The following is a 14,190-nucleotide window of genomic DNA, read 5'->3' on the forward strand; positions in this document are numbered from 1 at the left end:
TAGCAATATGGCAGCGTATCACCGGACCTGAAGAGACAAAAGGAATTCAGCAGAGAGCATTTTAATTCAGGATCAATGAGCTAGCAAGCCAAGCGTTAACGTGGAGCAAATGTTTCGACAAGGAGATTCGTGTTTGAATAGAACTTGGCGAAAGAAAAATGGTCTCCAATACACGCTGTGAAGGTGGTTGGACAGCGAAGCTGTAAGCGACAACTCGAACCCATTGCGACGTAGATTGAAATTATTCACGTGGCGACAGTCACACGTGCATTACTGAACTGTTAGCCTAGGAGGTTTCGACGGCTTGCGATTTGGCTTGCGATGCTGCTTGGTGCACCTAAATAGACTGGACCAGAGAGAGGTGAAATTCGCTACGCCTCGTAGGCACGCCGCTCCTGAGGAGTCCTAACTATACGTGGCCTTCCCATAGCGACGTGACAACACAAATAAGTTGCTAGTCGGGTTCTTTTACGTACGAAAGTGTAGTTACGTCACTCCCTGCTTACTAAGCCACAGTCAAGCTGCCGTCACCGCAGCAGCTTGCGCAGCAGTAATCTTCACCGGGAAACGTACACGGGGAGCGATACGTGCTTGACATTGTACGTAGGCGCAGGAGCGCCTTGTTATCAATTATGTGGTTCGGATACTTGTTTTGAGCTTGTTCTTTATTGAAGCGTGTGCGGTTCTGTACGTTGTATGCGTCGTTCCAAACAATGTATGCAGTGTTCACTTTGCTGAGTGCCTGTAACATTTACCTTACGGTAGTGTGAGCCATGGCACTTGGGGATATGAGCTATTGATGATGATAGTTTTCTGTCCGTTTGTGTCACGAAGAAATTCCGGGATCCTAGCCACAGGCAGCTTCACTCTAAAAAGTACCCTGGCGAAACGCTGGTTGCAGGCGGAGGCGGCTTTTCTTCTCCCACTGTTATCAAAAGAAAAGTTATTGATGACAGTGGCATGGAATACCTAAACAACAATAAATGAATAGAAAAAATGAAACAGGAATGAACAGCAGCAAACTCAACAGACATAACGCACATGATAATGCATATTAAGCAATTAGTTCAAGATGAATCAGATATGTTTAGTACGATTCCTTCGATGCGGGCACCAGCAGAAAAAGAACACTTCATCCACAGGTACGAGAGCTAGGTAAAACCGAATTAACCGTCCTGCAATCACTCCTGCTTAAAGGGATTGTCAGAATTCCATTACTGTTACAATACTCTTTAAACTTGTCACTTTATTCCCGCCATTGCCTAACTACTCTGAGTATAAACCACGCGGATATTATAGACAGAATATACTTACATTTACGTTCTAGCCTAACGAATTGAGCTTTTACACCACAATTTACAACAAAAGCAGCATGAAGAATTGCAATAAACTCTCACGGGGTGTGGGGTCTGCAAGGAACAGTTCATATCAATGTGAACCTCAGTGCAAGTTCAAATGCGAACCAGTTGAAGACGGCCAGGGTGTGCGTCGACATTCATATAACATGAGGCCCAGGACGAAAAGTGTATTCTACTGCAGCTGCTTGCCTTTTATACATAGTATAGACATCATCGTTGCCAGACTGGCTACGCAATTCCGACGCAGGTCCCGTCCTGTGGAGGCAAAATGTAGGAACAAAACAAACGTGAATTAAGGAATCTGCCGGGTCTCTTACGTACACGAGACGAGAGGGCTCTTTTCTCGTCCTCGTACTTCGGCTAGTAACGCGGGGATCGCGGGCGGCCGGCGGGGTCAGGGAGCCGGGGGCAGTGTTGCAGCTCGGAGTTCCAGGGAAGTCCCGAATGGTTGGTGAGCTTTGAGTACGGATAGTAAGGACCATGGAGCGGCTGGCAGTGGTTCTGGTGGTGCATAACCTGCTCCAGAATGGCTGCAGTCTGGGCGCCGGTCGTCTTGCAGAGCGCTCCTGCTCGGAGCGCGCCGAATGTTCTCCGGTTGTGCTGCTGTGGCATCTTCTCACTTTTCGTGCGGTATCTGACCTTTGCTGAAATTATCGTTGATCTTAAGCAGGTGTTGAGAATTTCGACGAAGGTGGTCTCCATCTTCCATGCGGGCATGATAAGACCGCGGTGAGAGAGGCTTTTCGACCCACGCCTTCGTAGTCCAGTCGCTCCGCTATAAATTTCTATCTAGCTTGCCTTCTGTCAATAGTGGAAGCGGATGCATCGACCGGCTGTCTTGCGTGTGTTTTTTGACATCGGGATCCCGGCAGTTTCGTCGCTTGCACTCCCTTCTCTGCCAGCCCATTCGAACGAAGGAACCTGAGGCCCGAAAATACGTGTGTGAAGTGGCACTTTCTGGCAAAGTAACGGAATTCTTCTGAACCAAACTGTGGTGCGCTATTTGTGCATACTTCCAGTAGAAATTCGTTGAGGACCTCGATATTCCCAGTCTCTTTGAACCTGAAGGCACTGCACCCTTGTGACTAGACCGAACCGTTAAGAAGTCTCCAATCTCAACATCGCTTGCTTGTATTTTTAACCCACAAAAAAGTCCGTGAGCTCCTCAATTTCGCTGATTCTGAGCGGTAGAGTCATAACTGCAGAATGGTTGATTACGCCACCACAGTAGCCTGTCCCTACCTTTGCTGAGGGTCCAGTTATCACTTTTTTACCAAGCTTGAGAACACGAGTGCGGGGAAGAAGGCAGGCCTGCGCGACCTTGTCAATCTTAGGCCTTGCGTCATGATCAACCATCTTTGTGGTGACTACCCATTCCAAGCTTCTTCGCACGTGTTTGACGCTCACTGCTAGATTTTGAACTCATCATTTGAGTCCTCAGTTTCTTCTTGTGCCTTTCGGGTCGAGTGAACCTGCTGAACATTTTTTCGTGCCTTGAAGCAGCCTGCGACGTTATTCGTGTTATGTCAGATGTAGCACGTCTTGTCCAAAGCCGGGCACAACTTTGGTTGATGCTTTGACCCACAGTAAAGGCAGTCCTTCCTTGGGCATAGTTCCCGTTGTTATTTTTGTACAGCCTTCAGCTGAGCTTCGCCTTTTACCCAATCTTGGTTTCGTCTGGAATTAATTCCTGCTGTTTTGCCGTATTTCTTTCTCCAGCGTACGGTTTCGCTCTCGCAGAAGTCTCGCCCTCAGTTTGGTGCGTTTCGCGCGGCGCAATAGTTGGTCTTGAACCACTTGAATCTTTCAGCGCTCCGAAATTGCAGTTCCGCGACTTAGCTGAACATCCCTCAAAAATTGCTCGAATGGTTCGTCTTCGAGCTGCTGGCGCGTTCTAAAGGCATAGCGGTCATACATTTAATTCCATTTCGGACTACAATAGCCTTGAAACTTCTGCGCACTTAAATCCTTATCGTCACGCTACTCAGCCGTCGTTCGAAACGAGTTGAAATACTGATTGCTTCCTGACCTGCCACGCGAAGCAATAGTGCTGCCTTCTGGGCCGTTGACCACTCCGTTGTGCTCGCTACTGTCCATAGCATCGTTTCAGCGGGCGGGCCGATGGGCATGAACTTCTGAGACCATGCGTCGACGTGCAGATAACTTGAGGCTCAGAACTATAAGTGTCTTACTGCGGCGGCATGCATATTTTTCATAATATAGGAATCATCATTGCCGGACTGGCTGCAGAATTTCGATAGAGAATGTGATGCGCTTCGAGTTTGGGGCTAAGCTATACTTACCCATTGAAAAAGAATCAATTGCACTTTATATTTCTTCATAAATACACTAAACAAGCACTTTGTTACACTTTTCTTTAACTACGCTTATCAGCTTAGCACGAGAGTATGGCAGTGTGGGAACACGATAATTTAACGGTGTGCCATCAATGACGTTCGTTTGAGCGCAATCTCATTGCAAAATCTGCCACAAAAGGTCAGCGAAAAAATCTCAAGTGCTGAAAAATTACCGCATGAGACCATACATGGAGAAATGGGCTTGTGCAAAGCAGACATTTGGCGGAAGATAACAATTAGGGAAGCAAGAAAATGTGCATTCATGTATATGTTTGTTGTGAAAGCGCGAATGAACTGCTGGAACAAATATTCTTCAGCAAATCCTTCAGCAATATAGCCTGCACCTATAGCTCAGAAAACACTGCGGATTCTGCAGGACTTGTGGCAATCTTTAGTTTGCGATGAAACCCACTCTTGCGCCTTTTGTTGGCCTGCAGTTGATAGAGGTAGTGCACGTCGTGTAGGCTTGCTATATGCAAATCTAGTGCCCCACGTGCATCATAATCCAGGTTGGGCTAGCATAAATAGAGCTCCTATTGTTCAATCGAACAATACCGTCATTTCTTCTTTGGTAAAAGTCCTGTCGGTGCTGAAATGGACCTGATTGTGACAGAAATGTGGCCTTTATGTTGCTTCAGCGCAGCGGTTGCTCTTCTTGCCTGAAAATATTGTGCTGCCTTGTTTGTAAACTTTTTTTCCCGTAGGTCCTTTAAGTTAAGGAAACAAGATCGACGCCCATTCTGCTGAATTTACGGCGGGGGAAGCACTGCGGTAGTTGCCCACACACACACACACACACACACACACACACACACACACACACACACACACACACACACACACACACACACACACACACACACACACACACACACACACACACACACACACACACACACACACACACACACACACACACACACACACACACACACACACACACACACACACACACACACACACACGCACGCACGCACGCACGCGCACACACGCACACACGCACGCACGCACGCAAGCACGCGGCGAGACATGCATTCAACCACATAAGCGTTTATTCGCTGCCATCGACCATAATAGCTGCAGGGAATTTTTGTCACATGTTATGTTAGGGACAGTGCACTTTCCTTACATTCCTAATTTCCAATTTTTAATAAGTATGCAAAGTTGTTAGTAGCACTTCTACCGTGTGTCTCGCCTGCCTTTGTCGCGACTATCGGGCTTCACCGTAGTCAAGCATGCATAACTGGCACAACATTCTGCGTTTCGTACACCATTTTCTTAATCGCCGTGCAAAATACAGAAGCTGGCTTCATCAAAAAGAATAGAGCGAGAGAGAGAGAGAGGGAGAGAGAGAGAGGAAGAGATACACAGATCGGCATGAGACATGCTTTTGAGAAGAAAGGAAATATTGACCACTTTGGCCCAGTCGCTTCTTTTGGAGAGGCGGCAGAGCCCAGAGGTGAAATAGAACGACATATACTTTGTTCATTTTTCATAGCCTGTCTTTTGCTTCTTACAGTTCGCTTCGCTTAAATTCTTTCACCTGGATGCTGGTTTACGCATAACCTATATACAGAACGTGGGGTCAGCCCTTAATATATCAAGTGACGGCACCATCGTGCTCTCCAGTCGGAAAATGAATTTTTGTTGTAGCATCGATGTATACACCAACGCTTCTGTAGTTCTCACATACAATGTTAAGGTTAAAAAAGACCTCAGTCATCCTTAAAAGCTTTGTAAATGTGTGGTTCCGGTACTCGAGCCTTCCTAGTGCAGTGCGACTTTTGTATTTATATTATTCTCGCAAATCTCATATTGACACGTGTACTTATCTTTATCGGGCGACCACGTTTCGCCGCCTAACAAATGTTATCGCACAGCGCGGGACGCACCTGCATGTATCCGAAATTTCTGGAAAGTTACCGATGCTTCTATCCGCTGTCTGTTGCCGCCGAACCTTGCGTTATCTGATTTCATCGCCTGACGCGAATGGTGTAGAACTCTGTGGAAGGCACGCGGGTACCAACGATTAGTCTGGAACATTCGACGACTGCTCTATAAAAGCCGACGCGCTTGACCCGCTGATCAGATTTTCGAAGATCGCCGACAGTGTTCGCCGCTATCGTTGTGCTATAAGCGTAGCCTGTTTTTGTGGGCACAGGTTCACCCAATAAAGGTTAGTTTTGTCTTTCGCAGTATTGCTACTGTGTTCTTCAACGTCACCACCACGTGACGATATGATTGCCGTGGCTTTCAACCGCGACCAAGGCGGACATCAATATGACTATGGGCTTGAGTCCAGTATACCTATCACGATAAAATTGTTGCATTGCCGAGAAATAGCCGCAGTCCGCTGTTCACTTGTAAGAATGACAGAAATTGAGAAGTTTTACGTGCCGAAACCGCGATATGCTGTAGCTGGGGAATCCGGGTGAACTTTGACCACCTCTGGTTCTACGACGTACGTCCTAAGCACAGTGCACGGGTGTTTTTGCATTTCGCACCCATCCATATGAGGCCGCCGCGGCCGGGCCTCGACCCCGAGCCCTCGGACATAGCAGTGCGATGCCGTAGACATTACGCCACCACAGCGAGTTATGGCAGGGATGCTACGACATGCGTTGGGAGTCTACTTCCTGCGCAATGTTGTAGGTAACGACGACGTGATGGTGGCAGACATGGGGCGTCATCGTACCTTCTTTTACTTGAGAAGACAGAAGGGTAAGCTGAGCGGCGGCCGCAGCGTCCAGCCTGGCGAAGACAGAGAGTGCATTTCGCTTAGCAAGCCTTGCACGCTTGCGAGCCGAGCTACAGAGATCGATCCGTGGTGTTGACAATGACGCATGATGGTGATGGTGATGATGGGTAGCGATTATGACGACGCTATTCTGCACACCGCGTAGCGCATATCCTATGCCCCTTGCAGCCACTACCATGCACATTTTGCTCACACCCAAAGCCCTCTTGAGCTCATGAACTACCCGGCGTGTTTGCTTAGTGGCTATGGGGTTTGTCTGTTAAGCACGAGGTCACGGGGTTGTATCCCGGCCAGGGCGGTTGCATTTCGATGGGGGCGAAATGGGAAAACATCCGTGGTACTTAGATTTAGGTGCACGTTAACGAACCCCTGGTGGTCCAAATTATTCCGGAGTCCCCCACTACGGCGGGCTTCATAATCAAATAGAGGTTTTGGCGCGCAAAACCAAGTAATTTGAATTTTCAGCTCACTATTTTTGAAGTTGTTGGAGATATCATTTTCTTTGAACTGACCTTAGCGCGACTTAACTTTGCAACGTGCCGGATGTACATGCAACTAAGCAACATCTTTTTATATCCACAGCGTGGTCACCGATTTTATGTTTCTTAAATCCATGACTACGTCTCTCTGGAAGCATTATTTCCGTAAGGAACGTGATAGGCTGCAGTCTCGGCACGTCAGGATTTCACCTTCGGATCTCGTAGTAATGACTCCTCGAGGTATCCTTCGTGAATGAAACACTCATGACCTCAGGTAGGGGACGTACAGGCGATCTCCGGCTCGGCCTATCCGTCACTGCCTTAACTTGCATTAAAAAATGAGGCCTGGATAAAAAGAACGCCATAGTTTCCAGTGTACTGATTTTACATAGAACTGATTACCGCAATTTTGAGTCATTTCGCTTGTCAGCCGTTCAATTTTGAAGGACTGCTAATCTCTGGGTGCCTGTTTGGCTGCTCTGCCATAGCTTTGACCGCTCAGCAGAAGCACTGAAACCTACCGTACACAGTGATATCTCGATGACGTGTTGTGTCAACAATTCTTGGCCTCAATCATGTAGCGCAGTGCTCTTTCCTAACGTTTCCTTTCTCCATGCCTATTCCACAGTCCTAAACATGGGACTTGGGACTACTCCTTGGTTAGAAGCCAGCTACAAAGGGCTCGAATGCCGCAATCTTGTTTCATTGCGCGTAAAGAAATTATGATAGTTTATTTTCGGTAAACGTTTAGAATTATGCTGATTGTACAAGAGGAATTCAGGTAAAACTAAAAATGATTTTTTATCGTTGCTCAAGTGTTCCTAGAAGCTTTAAACACAGTACCAAGTGTAATGTCACGAGGCTTATATGTGAGCTCATCTATTTTGTACACATAGTGCACGGCAGCGAAAATGAAAGAGAAAAATATCCAGATCCAAGTAAAAATATGGCGTACAAGAGCAAATTTCTTGAACTAACATTAGAACATAAGCTACAGATGCATGACGCATATTCTCTACAACACTCCAGAAATACTACAAGCCTACAACAAGCAAGGAGCTACGTTGTAGTAACGCAAAGGCGTATGTGCAGCTGACATAAAAATACAATACAGTACCTCATTAAATTAGGAAATTTTGAACAAAGCAGTAGCGGTAATACAAGAGTTAAAAGACGGCCGATGGAATTATAGTATAGGAAAATGAAATAGGGCAACTTACTTGCACTTAGCGTGGGGAGTGTCAAGCATAAGGCGGTATACAATTCTGGACAATTTTCAATTGCCATGTGCAGAAAAATAATGGTGGCATAGAACATTAGAGAAGCAAGTGTGGGACACAAGCGTATTAAAACAAAACAATAAGATAACGATTGTTGTAACGGGGTACTTGTTATAATAAATAAAAGAAAGTGCGCTGTGAGGTTGGTTTTTGCGAACTATTTTATGGCAGCGGGTACAGTATTCCAACGTTACCGTGCACGTTTGGTACGATTAAGTTGCTGCACAAGAAGTCCTTCATAACAAAATGTGCAGTTTACGCACGTTAAGCACTTCAATTTAATTTCATGTTGTTGCTTACAGAACTGCTATAAACTGTTTTGAAGTGTAAAAAATGATCCGTGACTAGGATCTACTTTATCCAGTTCAATCCTTTATTTGGAAACGTGCATTTCCAGGCGGTTTAAAAATTTTCTATTGTCATAATATTATCATTTCCATAAGATTTTTATCGCCCGAGGTGTCGTGTGTGCCCGACATAATTGTTCGTAATGCTTTGTTAGCAATTATTTAGCAGCTATTTTATCAGGATAGAGTGGTTGTTCTTTACGCTATTGCAGCCACAGTTATCCCGTTTATGCGAGCGAACAGTTACATGAGTGAGGAGTTCAAAAAATGCAAACAGATCATTTTATAAAACTCAACTCTTTCTGGTTTCATTAGTCGAACCAGGAGAGCCCAGTTTAGAAGGAATGCAGCGCAGATATACTTCTAGGGATAATGGTCATGGTGATCAACCATGCAGCCAAAAAGACAACTATATTGTGTTTCATTCACTCGAGCAGCAGTGTGTAACCCTCTTTGTTGTCGCTTTCAACGTTACTGCATATATATATATATATATATATGTCCATAGATTCCGTGTTGCCAAACTAGCCCATGCTTGTGTGGCCACAACATTCCTGCTTGAGTGCTTCTAACTATACATACGAGATAGTAGGAAACGCTATGGTGTGGGTTAAGGGCGCAAACTTTCACCAGGTGTAATTTCGTTGAAGAGAGGGGTTTAATATCTGAGATATAGCTACGAGATAGCCAATGCCCAAGTAATCGGCGGGCAGCCATCTCCTATAACTCTTGGAACGGGAGAGCTTTCAAATATAACAAAAATAATTCAGTTTTGTTTGGCATAGTATTTCACCTTTAATGCACACAAGCCACATTGACGTGCTTAGTTCTCGCGGTTTTCAAGACGTCGCGTGTCAGAGACAAAGTGGGCGCAGACTGAAAGCTTTTGTACTAATAGCGGTGGGCTACCGGCGAAAAAGGTGTTCAATCGCAAATATTATTCATGTTCGGTCTAATAATGAATAAACCATGTGTACACGTCATATCAGATGGCTAGTTATTGCGGATTTCCTGACATCGTTTGAAAGACAGTGAAGTTCCTTTGTCCCAGAAAATGTGTGGCTAGTCGTATAGGGCGAATTGTAGAAATTAAATACGAACAGTTTGGAATACTCCTACGTTGTAGTGCCACTGAAGACAAATTTTCGCGCTCCTTCCTCGAAATAGAATAACAATGTTTGGTAGCACCAATGCCTATGTCATGTGAAATTACTTTCTCATTCTTGCCAAGTTGTATGAAAATTAAATTTCGATTGGTTCAATGGTTGTTCATTGACGGCATGCCAGCACATATGACAAATATTTGCTTAGATAAATATGGGCCAGTTTAATTTATGCATAACATTTGCTGAATCTTTTTTATTTCCCACGACAAGCCCACCCGGCTAATAACGCTGGCAAATTGCTGTCTGATACCGCCGCCGAAACGTCAATTGAAAACTATCTGGAAGGAAGTGGTGGCATTTCAGCGGCCCAGAGTCGACCACACATACCTGCAGTTTATTCCGAACGTTCAACTTCGAAAAGAACTGCTGCGATCACTTCCGTGAGGCACGACGACGTTACTGTCATTTGTAGTGTAACCCCCTCTCATTGCTCCACAAACTGCGCAGGCTGCGTGCAGGGAAATTTCCTGAGCCGTTTCCGAAGCTGCGTGCTACCGCACGAGAGACGGGCCCGTCTGTGGGAGCGAATGGAGCAGTACTGCATCGGCGGCCGCCACCTGGAGTACCGGCGCCGGGCGCAACGCTGCATCTGCCAGCCCGGCTACTACCGCGATGAGGAGACCAACAACTGCTACGACGCGAGGCGCTGCGGCCAGTGCGACATCTCCAAGCACGAGCGCTTCAACAGCTGCGTGAACGACTGCGAGTCGGTCTGCGGCAAGCGAGTGATACAGCAGTGCGACAAGCCCTGCGTACCTGGCTGCGAATGCATGAAGGGATACATCAGGTATACACAAAAACTTACTTCCTTCGTTCGGTCCCTTAGCGGGACAGCTCCGCATGCACTTAAACGTATGTGTATGTTTTATGGGCAGTTCAGTGCCACTGTTAGGTAACGAAAACTTATTTCGCATAATTGCTGCATGGTTCCCCTTAAACGTTCTAGGGAAGACAAACTGAATTACTTCGCTGCCTAAATGGTAAGTTTGAATAAGAAATTTTGACCCTTACATATTCAAATGCATGAAGGGTGAAAATAAAACAAGAAATCTGACGAGAGGATCTATTTTTGACGAAAGCCATGAAACGCCTGACAGCGATTTCTCCGTGAGGAGAATTGCTGTCCTTATTGAAGCAGTTCCGACACTGTGTCCTAGTGTTCTTTTTTATTTGCTTAGCTCGATCCCCATGTTTGTGAACAATGTTGGATTTATAAACAGCACAAAGGAGAAAGGAGAGGACATGAATGTTTGTGCTGTTTATTTCTAATGACGAAAGCCTGAATGTGGTGCAAAGAAGATCACTTACGGGTTTTTGCAGAGCTCTGCTGGCAAAAGTAGCATGGGAGGTGTGCAGATCCAATACACATTCAAGGGAAGCGGTTCAGAGCTTCCCTTGAAAAATAATGTTATGCAGATGCAGTTCGCATGCTCTAATCTGAGAAGCAAAACTTTCGAAAATGGTTAAAAAATACCATGCAACTGATTACATTCTACACAGTGTTTTTTACCACAGCGATTACGCGTGCCAGTAAAGAGGGCAAGGCGCGTAGACAACCAACATGTCACCCACGTGGCCGCGCATTATGCTGTCTCCTGGATTAACAAATCTATTGAGTTTTGCATGGCGAAACCACTAAATGAATATAGAGCAGGCTGTAGGCAGGAATTCACGCATAATTTTGACCCGCCTGGGTGTTTACTGCGAAAGCATTAGATGCCCCATTGAGAGAAAATCCGTCGTAGTCGGCGCAACCGAAAGATGGTACCGAAAATGGCCGGTGGCACAAACAGTAAAAATACGCCAAGAAATGCTCAGATTGATGTGAAATTTCCCAGGGAGGTTCCTGTAAACATAGTAAATTAATGGCTTTGAAAAGAAAAATTGGCACATTTCAGTGAGGATGGGAATCAAACCCGGCCCTCGGGGTGCAAGATGAACATGATTTCCCAAGACCACGGTGGCTCGGTGGTTCTGGCTGACTAAAGGAGTGCCTAGTGTGTACGTCATTGGGCACGTGACGGCGCCGCCAATGGGGAGGAAGTGGTCCCACGTCATGAGGGTATAAAATGAGCGCGTTCATGACGTTCCGAGGCCTACAAACGGTATAATGCTTTCGCATGCCGACCCGTAAAAGAGTGTCTCTACCGTATTTTTTTAACAAGCACTCAATGCCCGGTACACGGGCGTTTTTGCATTACGCCTCCATTAAAGTGCATCCGCCTTGGCCAAGATTTGATCCCGCGCTCTCGGGCTTAACAGCGCAAAGCCACAGCTTTTACCCTGTCCGGAGAGAACGAGTAGGGGCCAATGACCCCCGGGGGAGGCAAGACGAGGTAAACCGGATTTCCGCGAAGCGGTGACAACGTAGCTTCGGATGGTCGCTACAACGCCACCACGGCGCGTCTCCGGGTTTGGCTCCATTTGCTATGACACTGTATCCAGGGTCGGCTAACCGACAAGGCGGGGATGGTGTTTTAGATAATGCATTAATAAACTGCACTTTATTCGGCGAACGACTAAACAGACAAAATAGGCATAGAGAAGCTTGCATGATTAAATGAAATGTACTTTTATGACGTGTGTTTGTTGCAATGGGGATAATTAGGTGTCGTTTGTTTTATCACTGCCTAATTCTGTAGAAGAGAAAACCCACAGCGAGGACATTTGTAGGGTTAGTAAATATGGTAGTGTTGCTCAGTGTTTGAAGTATGCGGCAAAGAGCAGCAGCCACGTCGAGGATAATCCGGGAGTCTACGCAAAAAAAGCACTGCATTATTTTTTTTTTCACTGGAAAGTTTTGACTGATGTCTCGTATGCTAGGCATCAGGTTATTTAGGCAGCGCCGCCAAGGTAGTGTCTTCAGAAGACGAAATATGAACAAATTACAGGTTGTATCGATGGTGAAGGAACAGACAATACCATGAGTGTTAATAGGGAATTTAATGTTGTGTTGGGTGAATCTGTGCCCAGAAACACAGGTGACACACAGAGCACAACGATAGCGGAGAGTGCAGTCATCGGTCGCTGAAATCGCATCTATTGGTCAAGCGTGCCGACTATTTGTACATGACTCATCGTATACTCCAGTGCAATCGCTTATATTCGAGTGCGCTGAAAAATTTACCGACGTATTCGCGTCGTGTATGCAATGTGCTTATACAAGGGTCCCTAGCTATAGAACCGGATCCAACATTCGAGGAAACGCCGATATACGAACGTGCGTCTTGCGCCGAGCGATAACATTGTAGCATTGATTGGCCGGTGAAAAAGATAAACGATGATTACAATACTCCTTAATGCCAAGCTTGAGCTCAGCTCAAGCTGTGTCTTCATCTCGCGACATATTGGCTAACGCAGACAATCTGTCTCGTGTGTCACGTTGCAAACCAAACGAATTGTGGCGCGAATGCCTCACTAATCTGGGGATCGCGAGAGCCAGCTCGTGTGATGCGCATGGGCGCGATGGATAGCAGCCGCCGCCGACAGACCTCCCAGACGACGCGCGCTACACTGGCGCCATCTCGTAGCCATCACCGCCACACTACGCTGTTCTCACACTTTCGCCATACCCTCCTCCTCGTTTTCTGCATCATGGTTCCGCTAATCTGCCTCCTCCGCTTTCCTCCTCGGGTCTTTCATCCCACGCTGCGCTTGCGTTCGCTTTTTCATCTTTGGCAGTGCTCGTTCGCTCGGTTACGCCGCCAACGCCGCCGAGGCCGCCGCTAACCGCAAACGCGGGTGCCTAAAGGCTGCGTTCTAAAACACTTCATGCGCGTGTCAATGCCTTCTCTTACAAAGCATCGTCCGGATGCGCCAAACAAAACAACAAATTAAATAGAAAGGTACGGGCACAAAATGAAAATTAACAAGACAAGTAATAAACGAAGTCCGAGATTAAGCTAGTGTTTGTAGAATGGCTTAAGGCGCGCTACGTGGAAGAGCTCAGTTCGTGCGTGGCGCCACTGTGATTACGCAATGCCCTCGGCCGTGACCTCACAGTGCAGTGTGCGGAGACGTCGGAGTATCTTGCACGTTCTGAAAAACGCGGTCTTCTCTCGATCCCTCTCATCGACTTTAATTTGCCAGTAACCAGACTTGAGACCTGTAGACCAAAAAACTGGAACTTCATTCCACCCTGTGAATGTGGTTGACCAGCGAAGCTGTGTTAGGCGGCACGGCGGTACGACTGCACATGCAGCCCAGAGTTACACGGAAGTGTTTTTCAGCAGCGCAGGCACACTTGCGACGAGTAGAATCGCGCCTCATGTGGTTCCTCAGATCGAATTCTATTAACTTCGGAGAGATCGTTGTCGAACCATAGCCTGTCGCACACCCGGCAGCTCGATCCAAAATGACGGTCCAGAAGTCTCTCCGAAAGCTCACTCTGTCACCGGCGAAGGCGTTGTTACGGCTATCGGCGTCGGCGTCGGCGTCGCCGTCAC

At 46.7% G+C, this 14,190-nt stretch overlaps 1 protein-coding gene and 1 long non-coding RNA gene across 2 annotated transcripts in view; one reads left to right on the forward strand and one right to left on the reverse strand.

The window, feature by feature from the left end:
- The window catches only part of LOC126544686 (uncharacterized), a 64,799-nt gene that overhangs the window by 4,297 nt on the left and 46,312 nt on the right, over positions 1 to 14,190 (forward strand). The gene's annotated exons all lie outside the window — the stretch shown is intronic.
- On the reverse strand, positions 648 to 10,179 carry LOC129387945 (uncharacterized). The gene is made up of 2 exons (XR_008615089.1): positions 10,073 to 10,179; positions 648 to 925 (listed from the first exon to the last, which is right to left on the reverse strand). It is a non-coding gene; the product is annotated as an uncharacterized lncRNA (long non-coding RNA).

The sequence above is a fragment of the Dermacentor andersoni genome, chromosome 10 (genome assembly GCF_023375885.2).
Source record: "Dermacentor andersoni chromosome 10, qqDerAnde1_hic_scaffold, whole genome shotgun sequence".
Taxonomy (NCBI): Eukaryota; Metazoa; Arthropoda; class Arachnida; order Ixodida; family Ixodidae; genus Dermacentor; species Dermacentor andersoni.